This window comes from Camelus bactrianus, chromosome 1 (assembly GCF_048773025.1).
Source record: "Camelus bactrianus isolate YW-2024 breed Bactrian camel chromosome 1, ASM4877302v1, whole genome shotgun sequence".
Lineage (NCBI taxonomy): Eukaryota > Metazoa > Chordata > Mammalia > Artiodactyla > Camelidae > Camelus > Camelus bactrianus.
Window position 1 is genome coordinate 77,026,859 of NC_133539.1, and position 24,802 is coordinate 77,051,660.

At 38.9% G+C, this 24,802-nt stretch overlaps 1 long non-coding RNA gene across 3 annotated transcripts in view; it reads left to right on the plus strand.

Annotated features, from left to right (window-relative positions):
* The window catches only part of LOC123614779 (uncharacterized), an 873,628-nt gene that overhangs the window by 82,021 nt on the left and 766,805 nt on the right, over window positions 1-24,802 (plus strand). The window lies entirely within an intron of this gene.

Here is a 24,802-nt window from a genome sequence, read left to right on the forward strand (position 1 = left end):
ACTTATGGAGAACTCGAGGGACAGCAAGAACCTGAGTGAAAGTTGAACTCTAACTCGAAAACTTGATGTTCCTGTGATGTAAAAAGAAAAGCAAGTGAAGTAACCTTTACAGTTTTTATCTTTAATTTATTTACTTATTCATTTCTTTGTGAAGATACTGGGGGGTAGAACCCAGGACCTCGTGCATGCTTAGCATGCACTCCACCACTGAGCTATACCCCCACCCCCATGAAGTAACTTTTTTAAACAGGAGAAATTAAGAATGAAATAGGAAGCTAGCCACTTAATGCCATAGTGACATTATGACATGACTCATAGTTCATTCTTCTTTCCATGAAGAGCCAGCCTCATCAGTTTATCACTGGACAGAATTAATCATGTTCAATTTGCGTGCAAGGTTTGGAGTTTACTTAGAAGTTGTATCTTACAGGATACATTTTACAAGAAGGAATCTGTGCCCTTGAAGTCCTTGAAACAAAATCTTAGACATTACGTGCAATTAATGTCACTTGTGCTTGGGTTTGATAAGGTCCATCCGCGGAGGGAGCTACTCTTAGTGTCATGGTGGTCTCCTGAGGTTGTAATCAAATAAATTCTTTTCATTTCTGGCTCTTCAATTGTTTAGCTTTGCAAGGGATTTAGCATCAAGAATGTTTAACTCATTTCAGGGGAGGTAGGGAACAATTCTTGTTTTTCTTGAGCACTCTGGGATCCTGAGAATGGAGATGCTGTAGAAAGGGAACAGGACATTATTATTATAATGAGTGAGGGTGTGGAGGGATACAAGTGGGATTGCGTATCGTTATGATGAAAAGATAATCAGGGAAACATCTGTAGCCTGGGCAATTCATCCTGTGATAATTACGCGGAGGCTGGCTGGAAGGCAACACGGTGTATTATGTGGCGTCCTGGAGGATCACTAAATGGCAACTGCAGCACTTCTATGTGAGAAGGAGGAGGAAGTGAGATAACTTGTTATGCAAGACAAATAGTGAGAGGAGCCTAAGCAAATGGCATAACAAAAACATTGCTCTTCTCTTGAATGAAGTATTAAAAATGCATAAGGCTGGGAGTGCATATTTTCTTTCATTGCAGCTTCAGTTTGAATACATTTGGGACTCCCTCCTCCCCCCAGCACCTGCTCCCTCCTGCCTTTCCCACTGCCCTCCCCACTGGGGGAAAAAAAAAGACCCAAACAAAAAATGGAGCACATTGATGGGAAAAAAATTCCAACAATCAGATAGGAAAAAATGAAGGAATTACAGAGTGAAGTCATCTATAAACATGTAGATGATCACAAATGGTAATTTGGGAGCAGCAGGAATGATTGAGTTTGTGGGTGGAATAAAAGAGAATGTAGAATTCATCAGGAGAGTCCACAGAGCTTGTTTCCATGTGAATGTTTTCTTGGTGAAATAGTTTGGGAGATAAATCAGAGATGACCCAGATAGTCCCAAGATTTTCTGCCTCTGACAAGTAGGGGTGGAGGAGGTTGAGGGATCAGGTTCATTTTCCTTAAGTGCCAACTAAATACCACCTGAACGCATATCTGCATAATCACAGGAGGTCTGGTTATGCCTTGAAAATTACTGAAAATCTTGGGGAGCCCTGACATGGTCCATGAATCTATCTTGGATGTTGTTGATTCTCTCTTTAGGTGCCTGCTCTGAGCTTCTCCACTGATGACTTTTAGCTCATTCTCTATTGCTAGGGCCATCCTCCACCTTCTTTTAATACTTTACTGAAGACATGAGGACAACATAAGTGCCACAATTGTAGGTGTCACTTTTCTTAACCCCTTAGCTTGTCTCCTTTACAGGAGGCCCCTCTGTTGGCAGTCAGACTTCTCAGACAGGAGCCTAACACCATCCTGTCTCTGTACTTTCTGTGTTCCCACCTCTCGGCATCAATACTGGTTTCTCCTCTCCAGCCCATCCAGGGTGAGCTGAACTTAGTTAATATCTTACTCTCTCTTGAGCAATGTACTTTGCCTTCAGTAAAGACAAATATTTTCTTATTAAGCAGAATATTTAACATCTCATTATGAATCTCCAATACTTGGAATAAATCTACTAGCTCAAGCACTCCCCCCTCTCCCCGTTATAGGTAGGTTGTTGCCTTCTTTGGTTGACCAGAAAGGCTCATCAATGTTCTTAAGCTTTCTAGAACAATATATATTTCAGTATCTACAAGGCAAAACCATCTCTTCCCTCACCATGACATATCCAGCTCCAACAGTGCTGAGATCCAGCGACTACTTCCTAAGATTGGAAGGCATGATTGCATTTTAAAGCCAGCTTATTCAAGTCATGATTTTCATAGTTGTCCAGGGCTGTGGTTGTGTGGTGAAGGTTACTAGGACTGAAAATACTGCCACACAGGCAATTCCTGTTTCCATCAAGTTCCACTGAAACAGACTCAAAAGCCATGAAACTCAAGGCACCCATTTTTGGAGTTGCCTCGTGACTGTGAACACCTCGCTGATCGTTCCTTGTGTGACTGTGCTGTGACGGCTGTGTGACTGCGCTGTGACGGCTGTGTGACTGCGCTGTGACGGCTGTGTGACTATGAACAGATCTTTGAATGTTAGGTTTCCTCAAAGCTTCTCTAACATCTACACTTTATGAACTGTGTTGTTATACAGTATTTCATTTGTCCCATTCATTTGGCAATTTCTGCACAGATGCAGGATGCGGATTATAAGCAATGAGGTTCTTGGGTTCTGCTGTCTTAAGAAATTTTATAGTGAGAGAAACTTATGTAACTTGTAAAAACTTCAAAAGTGGATAAACAGGTCATTAATTTCTGGCTTTCCAGTGAAGTTAAAAAGAAGTATTCTGATGGTATCAGTAAAATGCTATGTGAGGTATTATAATTATAAATGTACCTTTAGATACCTGTGGTCATTTTGGGTATTGTAGAGAGAATTTTGATTATTGTCCAAAAGATATATTGGGTTACCTCATTATAATATTTAACATATTACTGCATAATATTTGTTTAACATTTGTTTCAAAATGAACCATGTCATAAAGAAGATATTCCTTGCTCAATAGATGTAAATTTGCACAGGAGAATTGGTTTTCCTAAGTAAAATAGGTAAATAGAGAATAGATATATGTGAAATATATGAACTGGTTTAGTTTTATCTGCTAAGATGGACAAAAATAATAGTAATAAGAACAACAATTCTGTTTCTGAACATGTAGTGGGTACCTTGCAGAGCAATTAACTTCTCATTTCTTACTTAATCTTCTTTCGCGTTTACTTACTTAAAAATTACTTAATGAATTTTGGAGATATGGGAGGGGACTTTGGTAACCTCCTACTTCACCCAGGAACACTGCCTCCCCTTCCCTGTTAGCCTGTTCATGCTTTCAGTTGCTGTGGTTAACACATAGTAACAATTCAATGACTGTTTAGCACTTAGGGGATAAGTAAGTAATTGGAGGAATGACTTCTGACTATTTCAATGTGAATGGAGGGGCAGTGTTGTTGAGACAAATTTTATTTTAAATTTATATTTGAATTAATCTTTGGGCCTCCTAGCAAGCAACACTAAGAGAGATGGATAGTGGGGTGGTGAAATTCTGTCAGTGCCTCTTGTTTGTTGAGCAGTTAGTGTATGCTAAGCTGTGTATTCATGGATTTAAATACTAGCATAATATTAGGATTAGATATTGATCACTCAGTACGTACTGACATAGAATTTTCTAAGTGCATGAAATGTAATGTAGACAGGTAAAATACAGGATACCCTGTTTAATTTGAATTTCAGATGAAAAAACGAACAATTTTTAACATAAATATGGAACTAAAATGATTTTTTTCTGGGATTCAAATTAAATTGAATATCTTGTACTTTTATTTTCTAAATTTGGCAACTGTAGTTATGTGCATTGTTGTCTTAGTCTATTCAGGCTGCTGTAACAGAATATCACAGACACAGCCTGGGTGGCTTATAAATAAAATAAATTCATTTCTCATAGTTCTGGAGACTGGGAAATTCAAGATCAAGTTTCTGGCAGATTCAGTGTCTGGTGAGGGCCTGCTTCCTGGTTCGCTCTGTGTCCTCAACATGGTGGAAGGGGTAAGGGAGCTCTCTGATGTCTCCTTTATAAGGGCTTAAATCCCATTCATGAGGGCTCCACTCTCGTGACCTAATTACTTCCTGAGTCCCCACCTCTTAATACAATCACATTGGGGGTTAGGTTTTCAACATGGGAATTTTGGAGGAACACAAACTTTCAATCCATAGAAATTATCTTAATAATGGACAGTCCTAAGAGGCACATTGAATAAATGGCGACATTGAGGCGTGAAAGGTAGTGTAACTTGCCCAAGGTCACACAGCTAGTTAAATGTGAACCAGAATTGAAATCCAGTTAGACTGGCTTCAGGGAAATGCCTTTAATTACAGTGCTGCCTCCCATACCTACCGCAATGAAGTGGGTATAATTATCCTCATTTTATGCGTCAGATGTTGGAGTTAGTGATGTCTGGGAAGTGGCGCCATGTTCTAAAGCCTGTAAGGGGGGCAACCCAGGGATGCCTGTCTCCAGAGCTAATGCTTTTAATCTCTAGCTTCAAGGATAAAATTATGTTAACTGGAATTTTGAAGGTGAGGGACCAGTGAGGTTTTTGAGTTGTTAGTGTTTTCTTCCAGGGTCATATGAGACACAGGACTGAAAAAAAAGCTAGGGAAGGTCTAATGCCATTTAATGTCAACAAATTATATATAGTGTCACCAAGATTCCTTTTAGAGTAAGATTTATTTCACTATTTCTAATAGCTTAGGAGTTGGCATTAGAATATTTCTATAGCTAGAGGGTCTGGACTGCAAAGGAGCTGATTAATCTTTCAGCATCTCAACTTATGCTCATGTCAGCTCACAGACGTTATGAAACATTCACAGTGTACAGACTTTCAACATGATTGCAGTGAAAGGGTTTCCAAAATACTTCCCTTTCTCCTTCATTTGGTCCTTAGAATTAGCAACAACATGTTTCACTCCTAGAGAAGGATACGCAGACAGTCCTTTACGTTTACTCATTCTCATTATATCTAGCCTGATTATATTCCAACATGGTAACTTGACACATTTAAGACACCTTGCAAATATGCACTTGTCAGTAAAGAGAATTTCTGAAATAAGCACATCAGACCATTTTAACTTTTCAAAATGTGTTCATTTGAATCAAACAAAATGAATCAAATGGATACATTTCCAATGGCAGGCATAGAAATTGTGCTCTCAGAATTAAATTTGCCTCATCTCCCTGTTATTTGAGACAATTGACCATTTGTGTGAAAATCAAGTAATTATATGCTCCAGTGCTTTTTGAAAGAAAGGATGCAGAGAGAGAAAAACCCGGGTGTGGGCCACCTGTAGCTAACAACACAACTTGACTTTGATCATCTGAAATGAACTGAAAATATTGTTACCATCACACACCTCGTGGGTGACTGGGTGACCTTTGAATCTACTTTAAGTTCTGTATTGTAAGCTTGAGATTATTCACTTCTAGTGAATGGAAAATGCCTGTTTAAGTACTTTTGAAGAGTCACCACATAAGACCTTTCTTAGGAGGCTATCGATGGTCTTTAGTTATACACAGTGTAAATGGGTGTTCACTGTTAGCTGTTATGTGGCTTATTTGACAAAATAACTGTAATCTTTTACATTTTTTCACCTGTTACAGACAAATAAGATGTTTACATGTGTTGACTCATTTTATTCTCATAAATGAGATAAACTGAACAGGTAGCATTATATTTGCTTATAGTTGCTGATGCTGGAGCACAGTTTCCAAGGTCACACAGAGTATGTTGGAACTAGGGCTGAAGTTCAGCTTTTTTGTCCCTTTTCTACTCTGTAATGTTATTGCTGTATGATTTTGCCATGTATAATTTGTTATAGGATTAACCCAATTCATTCTTGGGGCCTTCAGAGATAGTTGTGGAATATGATAGTTTTCTGAAAATTCCTACTTGCTTCTTGGTAGGACTGGCCTGAAGCCAAACATGAGGTGGATGATGCGTTATCATACACATTGCTTTGTTTTCTTTGCCCTTTGTGTTTCCTTTCTTCTTTCATAGTGTCAGGTACACTCATTCTGCCCCTTCTTTTGTATTCAAAGACCCTAACTGCCAAATTCATCCAAAGCTATTTTTCTAAGTGAATGCTCATATTCCAAAATAATTTTCCTCTGAAGAAAACTCAGAGCTTTCCCATGCAAGTGACCTAAGCAGAAACAAACCAACCAATGAATTCTCAGCTATCCACAAATGACTGAATACTTTCTCTCTCTGTGGTATATGCATTTGTAAAGAGGATGCTTGGAAGGTAAGTTATAGTAAGAAAAAATTCAACTTTTTGTCTTTTGTTTTTACTACAGTTTGTTCTGGGGTAAAATTTTCTTTAGTCTGCTTAGATATATGGTTTCCTGTGTTTGAGGGTTCATGTTTTTCAATAATTTTAGGAAATTCTGAGTTATTATCTCTTTGAATATTACCCTTCCTAATTTTTTTCTATTCCCTTCTAGAACTCCTATTAGACATTTATTGGATCAACTCAAAATATTAGCACATATTTTGTACATAGTAAGTACTAGATGGTAACAATGATAATGCTGATGATTAATTTAGAAAAGGTTAGATTCTATAGATGAAAGATCAAGAAGTCTGGAGTTACATTGACCTGGGTTTAAATATAATAGCTATGTGATGTTGACTACTCTACTTAACCTCTTTTAACTGCAGTTTCCTTATTTGTAAAACAACACTTAACTCCTGGAGTTTTAAATGACTCGATATGTAGTAGGTTCTCAGTGAACATTCATTTTCATTTCTTTACTAAAATTGTTCTTAAAACATCAAATCACACTGATTCTTAGGAGGAAGAAATAACTGTGATTCGATCTTAAGGCTGTATGGAAGGGATGAGTGTGGCTGTTTAAGAATATGCAGGATTCAGTTTGGGGGAATTAAAGCATGGGCTATGGTAGAAACAAAGGCATTGAGTATGAAATGTAACAAATGAACACAACCATTTGACTGAAGGGAGGAGGTTATTTAGATGCACAGTATGAGCTGTGATTAGAAAAGCAGCATAGGGACAAATTAAGGCTCACTAGCCTGTTTGGCTTAGAGGATGGGCTTTATACTTAAGTGCATTAAAGATTTTTGAGGAAGGAGCCACTTCATAATGTTCAAGAAAATCAACCATTTGCAGTTAATGGAATGTGTTGGGGAACAGAAGTAGAAGGCAGCTATTGGCACAGTCTAGGAATAAGGTACAAAGGATTTGGACTAGTATATTGGCAATGGTAGATTAAAAAGGGGGACGTTATGGCAAAATGTGTTGCAGAGGTGGAAGAGATACAATCTGGTGATTGAACAGGAGAGTGAGGGAAAAGGAAAAATTAAAAGAAAACCCAAGGTTTTGAGCCAAGATGTAAATTCAGGCAGGATGGAAATTTTGGGCTTCAGACGGGGTAACAAATTTAATTTTAAATATGTGAACTGTGTGATGGCAGGACAGCTGGGTGGGTCTAAGTAGCTTTGTTGGTTATCTGAAAATATTTGTAGTTTCCCAAACACCTACTCTCTCTTTTTTCTTATCTTTTCCTCTACTCTTTGCTAATTTATGCTTGTCTTTCAAGACTGGATTAGGAGCTATGAGAAAATCTTTTATGCCTCTACCTCCCAGCCAGTGCAGATGCGCCTCCTGTGGGATCCAGTGAAGTCCAAATTAGGCCTCCACCAGAACACGCATCACCATACGTTAGAATTACCTGTTACCTTTTCCTTCAGAGGACTGGGAACTCCCTAGTACCAAGCAGAGTGCATATATGGCCCATAGAAGGCAGTTGATCAGTTACTTATTGAATGATTGAACTTAAGTCTAAATATCCAGCAGACTATCAGAGTGTGAGCAGTAAGGAGGCTTGTTTTTCCTTTTCCCTCTGAATTTGTAGCAGATAAAAATATAGGCCTCTGTGTTTGAATATTTGGTCTTAAGTGTCAGTTTATCTGATTGCTTCTTTGACTTAAAACTAGGCCTACAATTTTGGCAGCCTTTCTGAAAAGATTCCGTGCTTAATCAAAACCCGTTTGAACAATTCTCTGGATGGAGGGCATTTTAATTCTTATCCATTCCTTTCTACCTCCAGGAATCAATGGAGCAGCAAGAGAGCAGCTTTTCCTGACTTCTCACTGCTCCTTGAGGTACAAACCAATTTTCTAGCTTCAACCTATCCTAGCAAATAATTGTTTGGTTCCGAAATAAAACTCTTTATTGCAGCAATAGTGGTAGGATACCAGTAGGACAATAAAAAACGAAGTCTTAATGCGTCTGATGTGAGTGTGTCATGCTGGCAGGATTCCTGGAGGTGGTGAATGGAGCCCAGGCAGAACTGCCTGAAGGTCCAAGCGCAGTCATAAATGATTTCCACAAATAGTGCGACAGAGACCTCTCTGTCTTGTGTGCTAAGCTGAATAAAGGGGAAGAGGCCGCGGTTCCTGGAGTGAAATGGACTTCTTTTTATGTTGTGAACAAAGAGGAGCCCACTGGCAGTTCACATCATGGCATTTGCTTCGGGTTTTAACAACATGTAGCTCTGCCTGGTTGGGAAAATTGAAATTCTATATGGCAACAGCCTGTGGCACACATCAGGCAAGTTACCCTAGCTTGTTAATGGTGTGGTTAAGAAAAAAGAAAATCTGCCCCCTACCACTTAGACAAAAACAATATATGGGCCAAAGGGCAGTGTCGCAAAAGGAATAAATGGATTGGGAACTGGGAGATGGAGAAAAAATAGAGTATGGGCTTTAGAGACAGACCTGGACAGTGACATTCTGTGCTGTGGTTCTCTTACTTTACAATGGGGACAATACAACTCTTTTCCCTGGGGTCCTGAGGATTAAGCCAGAAAGTGTGCCCAACAGAGAATAAAGTTCTGGTAAAGATGGCATATTTCTTAATACCTATTAAAGTTTAAATAGGATACTTGCTGGAATACTGAGTGAAGGTGTCAAAAACATAGGCTTAAGACAGGTTCCTTTGTTTCAGCAGAAGTAAGCCGTGCTACCCAAGCACCCCTCCATCAAGTGTCCTGTGAAAGACACGGTGGGTTGAGATGGATATTTCATTACCTGTACTTTTCAAGTAGCAAAACAAATTTGAAAAGTACAATTATGGCAGCCTGAATCCTTTCTACCCTGCCTGTCCCCACCCCAGACTTCGTGTGTTTGCACACGCTGCATCTCTATCCAGCAATATTTTACTGAAACGGAGTGGAGAATGATGGTTTGAACGTTTGGAGAACCTATCAACCTAAAAGTGTTAGGAAATCAGCGACTTTCTCTGTTATTTGTGTTTTTGCCCCCTTTCTCTAGGTTTTAGAAAGAAATGGAATACAACAGAATGTGACAGTCACAAAGAATACTTAAGCATTTGCTAGGTGGTTTTGAGGAGAGCTGCAATTTTCAGTTCACTTTTAGATTTTAAGTCAAATTGACTTCATTAGTTTGATAGAAATTACTAGTTAATTTAATCAGGGGAAAAAATCTAGCCAGATTAGTTGAGTAGATAAGTCCAAACTTCGTGTTAAGGAGTGAGATCAATAGGGTGTCTCTGAAAACAACCTGGGGACCAGGTGTCCATGAAACTTCCTGGGCCTTGTAGAAATGATTCAGATATGGCTGGGAGATCCAGGCAGCAGGTGATATTAAAGTTCTGTACAAAGCATTAGAATCTGGAAATGGCAAAGTACAGCATGGGGAGGGAAAGAGATAGGAAGAAAGGGCATGGAGATATTAGGATCCAAATTTCACTGTTAGGACCGAAAAAGACGGCAGGACTGACAGGAGGTGGAACCCTGCCTGCAGCGCAGAGTGATGAGGAAAGCCTGTCTAGGAATGGAGGCAGGAACTTAGGGATGTCCTAAGGAAGAATTTTTGAAAAGAAATAAAGGAAGGGGGGCTCATAGTAGTGAGAGGACATCAGTATTTAAGAGACAAACATCTCACTCCAAATGTAGTCTCTCCTACTTAGTCGCTCATAATTTATTTATCATATCTAAGGCTTTTTTCCTTATTTATAAGATGGCAAATATTAACATCCACTTTGCAAGACTTGTAAAGATAAAATGTTTAAAAATGCAAAAACTTTTATTACATAAATGGCACATAACAGGGTTTAAAATGGTAGCCATTATAACTGTATTGAAAAGTAATGTTAAATCCTGGAGTAAAGATGGTGGGCACCTTGTATGTAATTCTCACATGAATTTGAGGTAACTATTCAGAGAAGCTCCTTTGAACCGACAGGGTTAAAGTTTCATAGTGTCTCCTCTGAAAGCAGGCTTTACTGAGGCAGGGTGAACGCTCCTCTGAAGCAGCCCTCTATTCTCCGACATGAAAGGAGCATTGAATTCAGATAATGCAGTCGGACATGTCTGTTTTTGATTGTTGATAAATATTTCATTTTACATTTTAAATTCATATGGGTCACAAAATCACTGAAGATGAAAAAGAATTCGATACAAGGCCATTCCTTTGCAGGATTGTTTCTTAGAACATACTTGTTCCCGTTTTGTTCAACTGAGATTGAGGCACCTTGGCAGCTGGCCACTGACAGCTACTTCACAGCTGTAGAGAGCACGCTCTGAGGACGAGTTTCTTTCCCCCTGTCCGTGAGTCGAAAATATCCCCCTTCCAAGATGAACTCAAGGGCAATCATGACTTACCTAGCTATAGGCTTAGCTTCTTATCTCAAAAATACTGTCTTTGTTAAAGAAGTCTGGTCACCCATGCTACCTGTCTACATGTCTTGCACTATAATGGAACAATCTGTTTTGCTATTTTTGTACATTTTATGGCAAAGAGCTGAAATCTTGCAGCTAATTACAGGGCAGGCTTTTAATATGTACGTGACAATGACATTTGATTTGAAAATTCGAAAATTCTGAGATCTGAGAGCACAAATGTTTACAAGATTGCATTACTGTCTCTGCTGCAGTCAGCATCTGGAGAATGGAGCCCTCCTCTCTCTACATTTCAATTACATTTTTAGCAGTAGGCCATCTTCACAATAATTGGTACACTCACTTTATCTAATGGGGTATTTTTCATCTAATTGACTGGAAACTTATACAAATGTCAAAGACAAATTCCCCTGTAATAACCTATTATCTCTGCATTTCTGGCTCAGTGGACCCACAAGAAATGGCATGATAATCATCTTTGGGAGAGTGAAGGACAGCAACTTAATTTCCTTACCTCTGATGAGAATGACAGTTACTTCTTAAAAAGAAGAGACTTCTAATACATTCACCTAATTTTGTCACATTTCTCATTCACAAGATTTGACTTCCATTTACTCTAAACATAGGAGTGAATGTTCTTGTTGCGAGAGAGCATCACAGAGGCAGTAGGGTAGGTAAAAACAAGCAAGAGGACCATGAGCATGGGTCTTGTCCTGCTTTTGGATTGGATGATTTGGGGCAAATCACCTCATCCCCCTGGTTCTTATATAGCAAATGAGAAGGTTGGCCGAGAGTAGTTGTTTCGTAGACCGTGGTCATTTCTGTACCTCCTTCAAGACCTTTATACATTTACATGCCAGCTGTCCGCTTTTGTACCTACCGTATTTCATTATCTCAACTAACTTGTTAAAAAAAACCCATATATATGTATATGTGTATAAATATGTTTGAAAAAGAAATTAAAAATAAGTGACAAACACAAAATTACTACCACCAGCAATAAGTGTAAACCTAAAAATGAATAAATGCCAATTTAAAAAAAGTGCGCCTGTGGACCACCAGCGAAAATCGTACGAGGAACAATGTTCCCATGACTATGCAGTTTTCATCATTTATGCAGTTTACAATATATACCACTAACAGAAGAATGCATATCACACTTCGGGAAACACGGAGCTAGATGATTTGGGGGGTCTTTTCCTGCTTTATTAAGAGAACATGTTTCTCTTGTACAATTCAGAAGAGCCACCCTGCCTCAGAAATCCTTCTAAATCACTTTTTATTAAAAATGGGGTTTTCCTAGTCAAAGGGTGAGATTTGACAGACTATCTTGTTCTCCAGAGGAATCAGTGAAAACATGGAGGCTCATGGGAATGTCAGAATGAGATTAAATAGAAAAATCCTATTTTTTTCCCCTTAGGGTATATTAAATTTGTGAAAATTAGTGTATTCTAATTAAGACAAAAATGTAAAGTATTAATTAGGATATTCTTATAAAACAGGCACTGTCTTTGTCCACCTCATTTCTATGCACCAAATCATATAGCTGTGCCTATATATAGAACATACTTTTGCACATGGTCTAAAAAAAGATTTAGATGCCTACATTTTTCTAATCTAAGAAAAGATGAGAACCTGGAATAGGGCCATGATTATGTCTTCGTTAAGCCAAATGTTTTTAGTCTTACCTCAGAAATATCTCTTCTAGGAAACAATCAGAGATGAACTATAACAAGCAAAGACTTATAAAAATGTCTAAGGAGAAGAATGCTTAAATACCCAACTGGGAGAATAATACTGGGAGAAGAATGCTTAAATACCCAACATCCAAATTATATTTAGACAAATCTTAATACATCAATTTGATGGAATGTATAGTCATTAAAATAGTATTTATGAAGAATATTAATAAAGTGGGGCTAGGCATATGAAATGGTGTAATATTAGACAAAATGCCATGATTAAAATTATATAACATCTTAATATGGTCCCCAAATTCACTCGTGCTCTTGTCTCTGCCTAACTTTCTTGTCATAGAAGACAGGATACCTCACGAAGGCCATGGTACTTTAGCTGTACTGAAATGCTGGTTATTCTCTAAACATAGCGTTCTCGCACAAGTCCATGCCATTGAACATGTAAGGTTATCTTTTTAAAATTTTAACAAAAATGCCTTTTTCTTAAAAAAAATGGCTTAGATGGATGTTGAGTTATAAGAAGTAAAGAGAGTTGATAGGGAAAGGAAAACCAAATTTCTCACTGGAGATGGGAAGGTAGGGCCTCTTGTTTGAAAATTGCTGAATGGCTGGTAGAATTCCTTCATGATTTCTCCCCCTTGTCAATTTAGTTGTAAACAGAATCACAGGATAGCTAGTTCTTTGATTAGGTCCCTAGCTTCTGGCTGTTACTCTAATATTGTTTATAAAATGCAGAGAGAGAGAGAGAGAGAGAGAGGGAGGGAGAGAGAGAGAGAGAGAGAGAGAGAGGGAGAGGGAGAGGGAGAGAGGGAGAGAGGAGAGAGAGAGAGAGAGAGAGAGAGAGAGAGAGAGAGAGAGAGGGAGAGGGAGAGAGGGAGAGAGAGAGAGAGAGAGAGAGAGAGGGAGAGGGAGAGAGGGAGAGAGGGAGAGAGAGAGAGAGAGAGAGAGAGAGAGAGAGAGAGAGAGAGGGAGAGAGAAAGAGAGAAAGAGAGAGAGAGAGAGAGAGAGAGAGAGAGAGAGAGAGAAAACAGTAAAATCTAGAGATCTCCACTATTGGAAGTAAAGAAACTTAGTATGAAGAAAAGAACAGAAAGACTGTCTTCAGGGCCAGTTGAGGAATTTCCCCTTTCCTTCTACTCTGCCTTCATCTACAATCCATGGCCCCTTCCTATTCCAACCCTTTGAATCTAGAAATTATTTGATATTTACTGTGTTAAAAAAACAGATTTTTCCCCACTATAATCAGTTGATTTTCAGACAGTATCTTGAGGATACATTCCTTCAGGCCTTATAAACAAAACAATGAATGTGAAAAGAATTCTGGTAGGAATTTGCTGCTGTCCATTCATGCTTGAAATAGAATGGACCTCTTTGTTACATTACAGAGTATAGATGAAATATCACACACCCTAGATTCAGATCTGATCTGAATCCTTCATGAGGTTGCTCTGAGGAAAGAATTACATAAAATGTGTAGGACCCTGAAAACTGTGATGCAGTACATAAATGTTGGACAGTTTCATAAGTCCAGAGCCAAGGTGGAGGCAGACAGCTTCCCAGATCTCCTACATGGCTGTCACCTGGCATGTGATTTACACTTATTAGAAAAGAGAGATCAACAGTAAGATTAAAGCAAACTTTGGTCTGCTCGTTTTGGAAATAAGATTGTCTTCCAGAATTATTGATAGAAAAACATTTGAGACACCTTTTGGGTTGGGAAATTCAACCCAATTTTCACTGTCCAGAGTGGAGGTAGAGTTTTGTCCAATTCTAAATTTGGGTTGAAGAATCATAGGCAGAACTCATGTTACCAAGAAATAAAATATGTGGTCGCACATTCACCATGGTTTCTGTGTCACTAGGAAGGTTGTCTGGTTCAAAAATAATCTCTCTTCTTTGCTCCTGGAGTATAGTAGTTCTCAAATGGAGGACAAAGCCTTTCGTTCTACAATTAAGCCCAGATGAATAACTTCATCTTCTCTGTACTTGGCAGAGAATGTTCCTTTTTACTATTGTGCTGTCATTTGTGTCATTACTTATCCTCGCCCTTTGTAGATTTTTAACTCCTCAAGATCAGAAGATGATAGTTTTCATCTTTTGTTTCTAATGTAATAATGCTTGTTATACTCGATGCTTAATAAGTATTTGTTGAAAAGATGAATAAATGAATGATTAAAATGCAATTAGCCCCCGTAGATAGGACAATTGACTTGTACTTATTCAGATTATGACACATTATTGACATCAGGTTTGAGCTGAGAAAGATTTTTGAGTGGGAACTGATCAGTGGAGAGCCGTACGGCAATGAGATTCTAAAGGAGGAAGAAAGGATGTGTTACAGACAAAGTAAAGAACAAAGGAACAAAGAAAGGAAAGAGGGGAAGTTTACCTATTCACAGCTTTATCTACTGAAGTTCCTGGCAAAAGACCTTTTGAAAACATGCTGTGAAATTTACTGAGTAATGACAGAGAGATAAACTTACTAATAATGTACTTATGAGAGAAGAAAAGGAATTGAAAGGCTTTCTCCATGTGTAAAAAGTACATTCGGAATTGAAACAATTGGGAAAGGACTTGAGTATGTTCAATTTGGCAACTTATAGCACTTATTAGTGAAACCACATACTTCGACACATAAATACATACTTATATTGTCCACTTAGTGTTTCATGCATGTCATTTTGTTTATCTCACGATATTTAAAGTTCCTTGGAGATTGGACTCCCCACAAGACTGCACTGTAAATTCATGCTTTGAAGCTTCTCTATGCTCCAAATGCATAGCAGTAATACATAAAATCTAAAAAGAAAAAATTAAAAACTAATATAATTACATCTGTCAGGATGGTTCAGGTCAGGCTGCAGTAGAAACCAACACCAAGATCTCAGTGGCTTAAAACAGAAAGGTTTCTTTCTTGCTTGTGCTACATTTCCATTGTGAGTTGACTCAGGGTTTTGCCCAGTGATATCCTCACCTTGACCTGCAGGTAGATGGCAGGACCACCACCTGGGACTCTGCTAGTTGCTATGTTAGAGTGAATGAGGGCATGATAAGTTATACACTAGCTTCTTACGGTATCCATCTAGAGGGGACACATGCCACATCCATCCATGTTTCATTCACCAAACCAAATCATAAGGCTATGTCCAAGGTAGGGAAATAAAATCCTCTTAAGTGCCTGGAAGAAAAAGAAATATCTGATAAGAACAACTAGTTGTTAGAACAGCCACGTTGCAATCAATGCCATCTTGGCCCTAAAAAAGAACAGAAATATGGAATGGTAAGCAGACTAGTCTCAGGAAAAATACCCCATATTCAAGATGAGTCTCCAAACCAAAAGTTTAAATGACTCAAAGAAAACAAATTCCAAGATAGCCAGGAAAATCAACAATGAGTTGATGAGTTCACTCCACTCATTAAAAAAAAAATGGAATTGTTGGAAAAAAATCGTAAGTTTATTTAGGAGCTTGAAAGAGATCAAAGAGAAATAATGTGTTTTATGAGAAAATTTTCTGAGATACAATGGAACACATTAGGGCATAAATGAAAGAAGACCATGTAGATATGGAAAAGAATCACTTTGAAATTTTGGAAATGAAAAAAATTATGGAAACAAAAATAGCATTTAGTATAAACTCAAGATCAGATATAGTTGAAAACATACCAGCTAATTAAAAGTTGGTACTGAGGAATGCTCCCAGAACATAATAGCACAGTGATGTAGATCAAAAAAAAACCAAAACATAAGAGAGCAGTTAAGGGTATTGGAACCGTGATTGAGAGGCTTCAATACATGCTTAATAGCCTTTATAGAATAAGATTAGAGGGTGTGGCAGAAAAAAGCTGTAACAAGAGCTGAGAATTTACAAGGATTATTAAAAAGCCTACATTCTCGGTAAAAGTGCATCTCAAGAACTCAGCAGAATGAATAAAAATAAAGCCGGATCTGGGTGCATCATAATGACATGGCAAGAGATATAGATAAATTGAAAATCTTAAGAGCTGCTAGTGGGGAAAAAAAGATTACCTCAAAAACTGGAAATTAGACTAGTAAATTACAACAACAGTAGATGGCAGAGGCCCCTGAAGTAATACCTTCACATGTTGAAGGGAAACAGATGTGTCATTCTGGGCCTTAATACCTAGCTACACTAGCATTCAACAGAGAGGGAGAAATAGAGATAAAGCAGACCCATAGAGACTAAGAAGTACATTTGCTACCCATGGACCATTATTGAAAGAGGCTAACTTTTTTTTTTTTTAAAGGAAGGGGTCAGAGTCCACAAACATGGCAAGGTCTTGGTCAGGAAGTTGACACTATTTTAAAATTTAAAGAAAATAACAACAACAACAGCAGGAACAACAACAAAAAACCCCCAGAAATACAACTTAGAGCTTCTATGTCATTAGAGGGAAAAGTAAAGAATACAGAAGGACTTTATGTACCTTAAATTATTTTGAATTGAATATGGATTCTGTTGTGATAAATGGAAAAAAAAAGGATTGCCTGGAGTTGGAAAATGGGACTAACTTTTGTAGTCTATCAGGACTGTCTTGTTATTTAAATCCCAAGATAAAGGCAGAAAAGCCTTGATTTTGTGAAACCCTTAACTCACCCAAATGATTTTTTTCCCTTAACCATAGGGAAAAGAAGGAAACTGTAAGAAAATAATCAGTATGTATTTAGAGTGGTTTGATCCAAGTCAGTGTAGATTTCATTCAGTCACCAACTTTTATGTATTCATCTTGACCTCATCCTGCTATTAACGATCACTCAACTGCAAAATGCCAACTTTTAGGTAGATCAACCATCAAAGCAAAGTTCAGTCATTGCTAATGTCTTTAATGTATAAGAATAGAAATTGGATTTGTATTTTGAGAAATGTTTTTAGAAACAGGATTTAAGAAATTCTAACACAATAGGAAAAATTCTGATGATTAGATTAAATAGAAACTTCTATTTACTGTAGGTAAAGCTGAGCTCTGATGTCAAGTCCTTCCTCTGTGGCTAGGCAGCTCTGTGGTTACATCTAACTTATTTAACCCATCTGAGCCTCAATTTTCTTATGCCTAACTTGAGGGATTCAGTTAGGTGAACTCGAAGGTCCCAAATGCTTTTTAAAAGGTCTGATTCTAGAATACTGCATATCCTGGGCTTTCTGGTTAATTGAATTTTCAGCCTCCCTCGAAAATCTCTTTTCTGGCTGGTGTTGAGTCTCCTAGACCCTGCTCTGTCAGAGCTGTGGGGCCGTGCAACACAGTCTCATGCCATGTGCCCTCTACCACGTGCTTTCCCATCCTGAAAGGTGAGGTGCCATGGGATGGTGAGCTCCGAGGGGGAGAAATAGAACAGCAGAGTGAGTCCACACAGTGAAGTACACAGGAAAGACATAGCAGCCAATTCACAATTGGCATATTTATACAAATATTGGACAGAAAGTTTCTAAGTTTGAAAAAGCAGGTTCCATGGTACCTTTGTCCAAGGGAAAATGTGAGTGATGAGAGGCGTTGTTCAAGCAGACGGGCCAGAGCTGTGATAATGGCTTTGGCACGAGACCGTTTTTTCATCTGGGATATTTATCATGAAGCAATATTCAGGATCTTGATTGGAGGCTCATGCTGTGAAATACAATGAATGTAATATCTAGAAAACAAGGGAGAACAGATGTAGCTGGGTTGTATAATCCAGCGTGACACTCATTATCCTTATGAAAGGAATAACTATCCAGCTTGAAAGACGGAAAATAGATGCAGCCAAGATGGTCCGAATTCTGCCTGGTGTTAAAAGATGCCTGTAATTTCTATACCTGGGAATAGTCATTATGAAGCAGGATGTCATTATGCCAGTCCTTTTAACACACAAGCATCCCTGATAATGGGCTGTGCAGCCTGACTTTCTCCTCTGTGGAGATGTTTAATTTTGCTCAAATAATATTTCACCGGCAGCCAGCAAAGAAAAATAGGAACAGAATGAGGTGGCCAGGAAATAGTTTTTCATAGGTGTAGACTCTTGTTTTCTTTATCTTACTTCAGAGATGATGAAAGTATAATATACACACGCTTACGAGGGGGAAAGAACGGAGGGCCTTTGCAGCAGAGTGTGTCATTAATTTCAATGTATTTACACTACTTGGAAACACACCTTTTTTCCTTCTTTCTTTTTTTTTTTATGGGGGGGATGTTGGTAGAGTAGGGCAATTGAAATAAACAGCTGAAATAACGTTGACGTGATGGTTCTATTTCTAAGCTCTTATCTTCCTTGCTATTTGAGTTTGTGAAACCTTTTGTGGTATCTTAATATAAAATAATATTTTTTTCTCTCTGCAAAATGCTTTTATTATGAAAACTTATGAGTGTATGGGGCTTCCTATCTTGGCTATTATCACACGAGTCGGATTCCTGAAAGAGGTTACAGTGACTGACTGAACAGATAGGAGCCCCCAAAACCACGTATTTGCTTCACTCCCCACCCCAAACAGAAGAATTTTTAATGCTTTATTCTCTGGAATAAACCTGGAATCTTGTGCAGACACTCAATATCAAATGTCATTTGTTTTACTGACCTAATGAAGGAGAGACACAGTATTCGAAGTGTTCTTCTAATTTTTTTCTCCAATGTATATTTTACCTTGTTTACAGTAATGCCATTATTTTCAATGTACATTATTTGAATCTCTTGTCAAAAATACATTTGACCTCATTTACTGTTACTCTTCCCGTTTTCACACTAGCTACTCAAATCACTTCTCAAATGAATATTTTAGCTTTTCGAAATCTATTTACTTTTGCGTGTTAAGAGGCTCCCTCCCCTGTGGATCTAAAAATAATTCCTGGAAAGCTGTGGAATGGAGAGAAATTGTGGGAGGCGCTAATGTGTAAAATAAAACACACATAGGGCCATGTTAAGGTTTGGGCTGAGACATTTGCCAGCAGTCTGGTAGCTGCTGCCCTCGTTTCTTCCTGTGCGCCAGCTTTTATTTAAATGGAAGAGCCACATTTGGAAATATTCCAGGCCTGTGGTCCTATTTCCAAAGTACGTCAGACCTCAGCGCTTTAGTCCTGAACGGGGCTTCCATCTTAATCTCTGGTCTACTTTTCCATGCGATGCTGGGCTAGCCAGGCACCTCAGAATCATTTCACTCTTTCCCCTTAAACTTTGGAGCTTGAGTCCTATTGTGGATTGAAAACAAGTGGCCCATGGACTAACTCAGGGTGTTTTCCAGGTTAAAAAAATAGATAATACCTTTAGGTGGGCATGTTTCACTTCTTCAGTCCTCTCATTTCCTTTTGTGTTTTACTGGGCTTCCATTCAGATTCCTGGCCTGGCACCTGCAGGATGTGAATTTATGATTCTCTTCTAGGAATAGCCCAAGGCAGCCATCTCTCTGCATTCTAAGCCCTGGGCTCTCTAGCCCAAAGATCCTTTCCTCTTTGGGGAAACTTTCTCTGCCTGTCTCTCTTCCTCTGGGGCTGGTTTGCTCTATGGCTCTCTGATAATAATCAAGATTATCCAAACACAGGGTATGCTCCCCCCAAATACCCCTCCCCCACTTGGTTGTCTCGGCTAAGATGCATCAGGGAGGCAGAGCAAATAACTTCTAATTAGTCACTTATCCATTACCAAACAATAAGTGTAAAATCCTATGAATTTTAAACTTTTTTTTGGAACTACTTTTAGACTTACAGAAAAGCTGTAAAACAAAACCTTCTCATATATCCTTCCCTGAGCTTTCCCTAATGTTAATACTTTATATAGTCACAGTACCATGATCACAAGCAGGAACTTACCATTGATACAGTAGTAGGAACTGCTCTACAGATCTTTTTAGATCTCATCAGTTTTTCCCCTAGTGCTCACTTTTAATCTCCCTACTTGGAGGTTCCATCTTCTGGTCCTGGTTCTCTCTAGATAGGGGATGAGTTGAGGAAACAGGGACTAGTTGACCAATCCAACCTGTCTGGGACCTTAAATAATCAGATCCACAACTGTTGCACCAAGTGGCCATCTGTCTAGACACTTGTCAATTTTCCTGGTCTCCGTGATGACTTATTAACACGACTTCCTACTCGTCCCTACCTCGTCCCTGTCTTCCCAAGTCCTGATTTGTGACTCACTTTTCTGCCGACAGCTCCAACTAACATTTTTGCTTGCTTTTGACCCTCCTGAACTCTTACTCCACCCTGATTTATTATGAATGAAACGTCTAATCATCTGCTGGCCTTTTCAGTGAGAAGGGGACCACCTGTGTCTACATAACTGAACTCTCAGGACTAATAAGCAAGGCCACCTGTATCAGCAAGACTTAACTTGTTTGTGGCAGGAAGTTCTTATTCAGAAAGATAAGACTGTAAGCCAATAAATAACCTCGTTGTTTACTTCAGGAAATTTCGAAGACTAATTTTTTCGGGCAAATAATTTGCTCATCTGGGTAAACAGCTCTCCTTTCTCGGTAACACGCTGCACAGCGGAGCCAGCAGCTTGTTTCCCCAGCTCCCATTTACTTATCAAGACTCCCTTCTGGGCACTTGCTTCACTGTGTCCATCAATTGGAAACTATTATCTCACGCATTTTGCCTACTCCCTTTCTGTTTTGTGCCTTGAAAACCCTTCTTAACTCGTTTGAGCCCAGAACCCAGGATCTATAAAGATCTATTCCATACCACTGTTTTCAGAGATACTCTCAGACTCACTCTGTCCAGATGTTACTACAGTAGGTCTGATACACTTAGTGTTCTTTGATCGACAGGTTTTATGGTGGTCCTTTGAGGATTCAATAGGTAATACTTGGCAAGTACCATGTATGATCCAGTCTAACTGTATTGATATTACACATTAGGTTATGTCTTAGGTAGTTGTATTTGACTGAAAATAGGGAAATTATGTCTCTCTGTGGGTGTGGGATGTTTAGAAGGGGTTAGAATTGTTTTTCTTCAAACAATCTTTATATAGGCTAGTAGTTCTCAACTGAGGGTAAAGGGTTAAGAAGAACGGAGTCTTGGCATTTGATTCCTCTGTTGGGAGGATTTCAAATGATCTCCCCATGAAGATTCTAATAATCAGGTCACTTCCTCCTTCCTGTCCCTCAGACCAGGAGTGAGAACCACTCATCTAGATACTTGTCCCCAACAAAGCGAATGACAGAATGCGGACCACAATCTATGAGTTGATGAGTAAATACTTGTTTTTAAACATGCAAATAATTAAGGCAAAGATGTCATGTTGAATATATTATCCGACATTTGTCTTATTTTCTTCACTCAATTTTGTCATTATATTTTTAAAAAGTGCTTTTCCTTGACCTTCTATAGATTTATTTTTATACAGAAGGAACAAAGCTTATTAAGGCTCCAGCCCCAGAGGGTCACACAGTTATGCCAGAGAAATGAAAGAGTGAGACAGGGTTTGTGCAAATCAGTCCTTGGTTATTTTAGCAATGTTTTTCATAGAGTTTTGGTGTGAGAATTTTTTTGTTTTCCTTTTTAACCATGGGAATTGGTTCTGCCTTATAAAATGCTCACTAAACTTTGTTTAAAAATGTTTCTTTCTGCCGATTGAGGAAGTTTTATTTTTCCTACTTGATATAAAAAGTACCATCCTCATAAATAAGTCTAGAAAAGCTTTATGTGGGAGCTAAGATTTTAGTTTTAACAAGTGGATAACTGGAGAGGGAGGGCTGGGAGCAACCCCTCTGTTGGAGAGGGTGATGGAGACAGTCTCCAACTCTAGCCACATTGCTCTCTAAGTGATGCTATGCATGGCAACTCCTCAAACACCCTTTCGTCTCTCACCAGAATTTTTTGATGATGATTTACCAACTTAATATAATCTTTGTTTTCATTTCATGGTTCCATTACTGTCATCGCTTTTTCCTCTAGGTCTTCTTTGCCGTCAAAAGATTTCATAGTTTTGGTATGTTTTGCTTTTGATGTTAAGTCTTCCCAAGATTCATGTTCAAATCTGTATTTCACAATACATTAAAAAAATATATATATCCACTTAAAAAAACAGTTTTCTCACCAAGATACTTAAATATTTTATGTTTAATTTAATATTTTCCTCTGTCTTAAGTCATACTGGTATTGGACAGACAGCTCAAATTATACTGTGGGAGAACTCTGCCCAAGATATAATGAATTGTTGAGGAAAAGGGTTGGTCCTCTTCTATGTACTACATGAAAGTGTTGAGCAGAGGCGGTAGCAATCAAGGATTCTTTTGAAAGAGGGCTCTGCTGCTGTGGTACAATCAGTCCTGTTCTTATGTTACCTACACTACTAGTCACGATCTACCCCTTAAATCCACAGATGAACCAGAAAGGATTCTTTTAAGGCTCCATATAATAATCACTTAACAGGAGTATAGTACTTAAATATGAAAAATTGTACTCATATCAGGTTTCTTTGTTAAAAATTAGAACCCATTTTGAAATTGTGACATGTAACCCAGCCGGACAGAAATAAGCTTTGTTTTTAAAAAAGAACTCTGTGTGAGGTAGGAATATACTTCATAATTTTTTCACCCCCTCTGTATAGCCACCTCTGGGCACCAGTAATTATTCTGTTGGGTTCATCCATTCTAGATATTCCTGTAGAATATTATATAGAAGGGGGTCCTCGGAGTCTGTACTTTATCATAAAATGGTATCAGAATATTCTTTGACTCCTCTTTCTCACCTACCAAGTCCAGTCCATCAGCAAGTACTGCTGGTCCTCCTTGAAATGATGTCCTCAGTCTTTCCATCACCTCCCCCACTCACTGTGCTTCAGTGATCTCACCTAGAGTATTGCAGTAGCCTCTGTGCTGATCAGCCTGCTTCTCCCCTTGACTATTTTCCAAAGTAACCAGAATAATTGGGTTTAAAATGAAGGTAAGATTATGTCACTTCTCTGCTCAGAGTTTACCAATGGCTTTTGTTTGCATAATGAATAAAATTCAAAAGTCTTTTCCTACCATGACCCCAAAGGCCCTGTCATCTCACACCTAGATGCCTCCCTGATCCCATGTCTTACAACTTCCCCCTTGCTCACTCTACTCCAGCCCCCCCCAGCCCCCTGGCTGCTCTCTGAACACACAACTGCTTGTCTACCCTCTGGGCCTTTGCAGTTGCTATTCTGTCTAGAATGCTCTCTTCCTAGACAACTGGGTTGCTTTTTCTCTTGACTCCTTTAGGTTTCTGCTTCAGTGTCACTTCGTCACAGAGGTCATCCCCGACCACTCTGTCTCAGGCAGCACCCTCTGCCCCTCTCTGCCTCCTTACTCTGCATATAAGTTTGCACTCACTGCCTTCTGGACATACTCTGCTTATTGCCTGTTTCTCGACCCCACATTAGAATATAAGCTCCGGGGGAGCAGGAAGTACACCTGTTTTGTTCATTGGTCGGACCCAAGACCCACAGTGGTGTCAAGCCTATAGTTAAGTGCATCATAAATATAAGATGAATGAATGAACAACAGAAGGGCTAACTCGGAATGACCTCAGGCTCTGTAATAACTGAAGGCTAGAGTTTACTATTAACTGCGGTCCATCAGCACTGCACAGTGTGTTCTCAGATCACTCTGGTTCTTTGTCACTAGGCTGATAGCTTTTAATCAATGGTTTTGTCAGGCTGGAGGGGGCTGCTGCTTCAGGGCTGTATTACCAGATCCTAGCCCTCTCCTGTTTTTGTACGAAGCAGGCTTTACTTTGACTCTAGGATCATTGACCTCATGTTGGACCTTGTTTTCTCTCCAATACAGGCTTCTTTTATTTTGTCACTGTTAGAATAAATAATCTCCTCTGGTGGTGTTATCATCTCTATTTGGAAAATAACATTTTTCTTTCTTTTTTCTGAATGTTGTGCTGATAAGTTTTTCTCATTTTAGGAATAGTATTTGTTGTGAAGTTTTCCAGAGGCATTATAAAAATATATGCTATTTTAGAAAAATTGGAGAAGCTAAAATATATTTTAAAAATTAACTATTATCCTTGTGATTTAGTATCAATCTAGGATTTTTAGCCAGGTCTGGGCATAAGGTCAGATTCCACTTGCCTACCCTCTTTGAAGTTAGTTTTGGCCGTGTGGTTGGTTTTTCCAATGAATCATGAGTGGCAGGTAGGGATCTGTGTCATTTCCAGGTAGAAGTTTCCAGAGCTGTGCGTGATTCACTGTAGTCTCTTTGTGGTCTCGGTGGTCAGGGGACGGTGTGTGGGGTGAAGCTGCCATCAGTCTGGGTCCCTGACTGACTCCATGAGCAGAGCATCCCTGCCCATGTAAATAAATAGGTGAGATAAGCTTTTCTTGGGTAAAGCCACAAGATCATGGGGTTGTTTGTCACCACAGTATAATGCAGTCAGTGC